General features: G+C 37.3%; 1 long non-coding RNA gene across 1 annotated transcript; it reads left to right on the top strand.

The window, feature by feature from the left end:
- The first annotated feature begins 1,660 nt into the window (after window positions 1-1,660).
- Window positions 1,661-2,648, top strand: LOC124159635. Its single transcript, XR_006864990.1, has 2 exons — window positions 1,661-1,700; window positions 2,341-2,648. It is a non-coding gene; the product is annotated as an uncharacterized LOC124159635 (long non-coding RNA).
- Window positions 2,649-2,902: the final 254 nt, after the last annotated feature.

The raw sequence follows: 2,902 nt of genomic DNA, 5'->3' as shown, positions 1-2,902 counted from the left end.
TTTTCTCACGCAGTGTCGTCGTCAGTTGTTATCTGACACAGTTCCACAACGAGGGCAGCACTGAGTTACGATGGTAACTAGTGATGGGCAAAGTCGATCATTTTAGTGATTCAATCATTTTGACTCGAGTCACATAAGTGATTCAATCAATTGATTCAATCACTATGATCGAAAAGACTCAAATCAAGATTCAATCACTATGATCGAAAAGACTCAAATCAAGATTCAATCACTATATGATCGAAAAGACTCAAAGGAGTCATGATTGAAAAGACTCAAAAGGAATCATGATCGAAAAGACTCAAAAGGAATCAAGATCGAAAAGACTCAATCAATGGATGTAATAAATCACTTTGAATAATCGAATAAATACTGCCTCATCTGCGAAGAGCATTGGTAACGCTGATTGCTATCCATATTATCATTTCATATACTATTTTAATTGTGAATTCCTAGATGAGTAAATTAGATTGCAAAAATGAAGGAAGCAGTGTCATGAAAATATTTGGGAAGGCGAAACTGCCACAGTTTCTTAACACTAATGAAATAATTTCTAACTATAGTTGATCAAAATATAACACAAAATACACCACACACTATGCATGAATCTGATCTGCAGGATAATTTTATGAACGGCACAATAAAATATAACCAGCTTTAACTTCTACTTCTTAACGTTCTCCTACAGGAGTCATCTTAATATTTTCCTTTTACGTGTATTGGTGTTATTAATACTGATAACTGCTGGAAAAAAATTTAAGAAAAAGATTACACAAGTATTCAGTTCTTCATAACATAGTTTTTAATTTTATCACAACTATTTCTGCCCTGACGAAAAGAGATTAAGCATCGGTCGTTCCAAATTTTGAATCAAACCGGAAACCGAGATGATTGATATGAAACCGGAAGTCGGAGTGATTGATGATTGATGATCGACTTGTTTAACGAAATGAATCATGAGTCATTTGATTCACCTAGTGATTCAATCTTTTTGATCGAATCGTTCATGATCGACCCATCACTAATGGTAACTTTTAGACGTGTAGACGTGCAGTAGTCGCGATCAACGTCGCGACGATCGTGGTGTAAACGGGGCATCAGAGAGCTCTATGAATTTTATCATATGATACGATTAATCGATTACGGAAAGTTTTTCCCCATCACTAGCTTTTGGCAACACGTATACCTTTTCCCGCGCGTCAAGCTGTCGGTTGCCGTTATTTCTCTCATGTTGCTAGGAGCGAGGTGAGCGTGGGTTTTAGCATGAAAAGATTGATGGCATACATATTTTCCCGGTACTTCGACGTTTGTTAACGGCAAGAATTAATCGAAATTAAGGTGAAGGGGAGAACAAGTCGGTGGTGGTGACTGCAGTCATTATTGGAGGTAAGCGTTTTAACCTCTCTGATGGCATGTTTATTCCTTCCATGTTTAGCCATGAGAACGTTGATTTTGAATTCGTGTTTTAATCCAGGCACGTTTAAGGATTTCAAGCTCCTTTTTCGGGGGTCATGCAGCCAATAACAAATTCTTCTTTCAACGCGTTGGCGACTGCCGTCCACTTTTCCTGCCTCATGGGCACCCCGGACGAGGAGGATAATACACCGACCGGTCATCAATGCCGCGCCGTCCGTTAGTCATCCTGCGGAGGACCGGACTCAGTGAGCTCGAGCGGGCTTTCGAAGAAATAAGGAATGCGAGTATGTTTCGCTATAGTGCAATGTATATTTACTGCTTATACTTATTAGTTACTGCTGAATGTTTTGGAATCTTACGTGGTTTTCGTTTGGAGCTCACACATAGCCTTAGTAACGAGTCATCGCTTCGTTTTTCATTTAACTATGATGAGAAGCGCATGCCTCCTCAGTGATAATTTAAGTTTTGCTTTCTATAATTTGAATGGTTCACATTAATGCACCATATAAATAATAAGCCAAGTAAAGGAGAGTTTTTCATGTGCAATTATATTGTTATCAATTGCTATAGAATGTTACTAAAATTGAATGTCAATGCAATTCTATTGAAATGTCAACTATTTATGTTAGGGGTTCCACTTACCCCGGTGTTCCTTACGCAGTTAACGGGTATACATAAATATTTATAAAAAAATAACCTGTTTGTTGAGCACAGAATAGATACTTGTTAGGAAGTTGAGCCTAGCATTTTGTTCGCCACGTTGATGCATGCACATAAATATGAATGCGTTAGAGTGGGAGTGCATAAATATGCTTGCAAGATGCCATGTGTAAATGTAATAAATAGGTAGATTTCCTGCAGGATAGGTTCATAGCAAATGATATAACCTTGTTTTTATTACTAATATTCTATATTTATTTGCAGGGACAATGGAGAGAGTCTGGAGTCAGGATGACAACCTGAAAAGGGATATACCAACTAGACTAAAGCAAGTTATCACAAAGGCATTTGCCACCAAAAGTTGTGACATGGTTAAATACCAAAGGAAGAAGCTACTGAAAAGTAGCAAATAATACTTCACATGTCTATCCAGACTGATGATGGATGCAAATGCTACCAGCTAAGATATTGATTGTTCATTCCCTGTCAGCCTTTGTAATACTCGCATACCATTCACATCAATCCCCTGATCGACCCCAAACACCACGAACTTTGAAAGAATTTGAACACAATTGTAATATTGGTTTGTATGAGACATTTGAAGTGGTATTTGTTAACCAATTCGGTCCAAATTTTGATATTTTGTTAATAGTTACTTGCTCTTTCATTTGCTTGAAGTATATGCTACCAACTATGGTTTACTGTGTGCAAAAATAAAAGCATTCAAAATTAAATTAAATACTTTACGTAATTGGAGATAATTCTTTAGGGCTTGAAATGTTCCAAACATAGTGGCTTTTTGCACACATCATACTACCATGTGGAT

The sequence above is a fragment of the Ischnura elegans genome, chromosome 5 (genome assembly GCF_921293095.1).
Source record: "Ischnura elegans chromosome 5, ioIscEleg1.1, whole genome shotgun sequence".
NCBI classification, from domain to species: Eukaryota; Metazoa; Arthropoda; class Insecta; order Odonata; family Coenagrionidae; genus Ischnura; species Ischnura elegans.
Note: the sequence above shows the minus strand (reverse complement) of the source record. Positions and strands in the feature narration are given on the sequence as shown.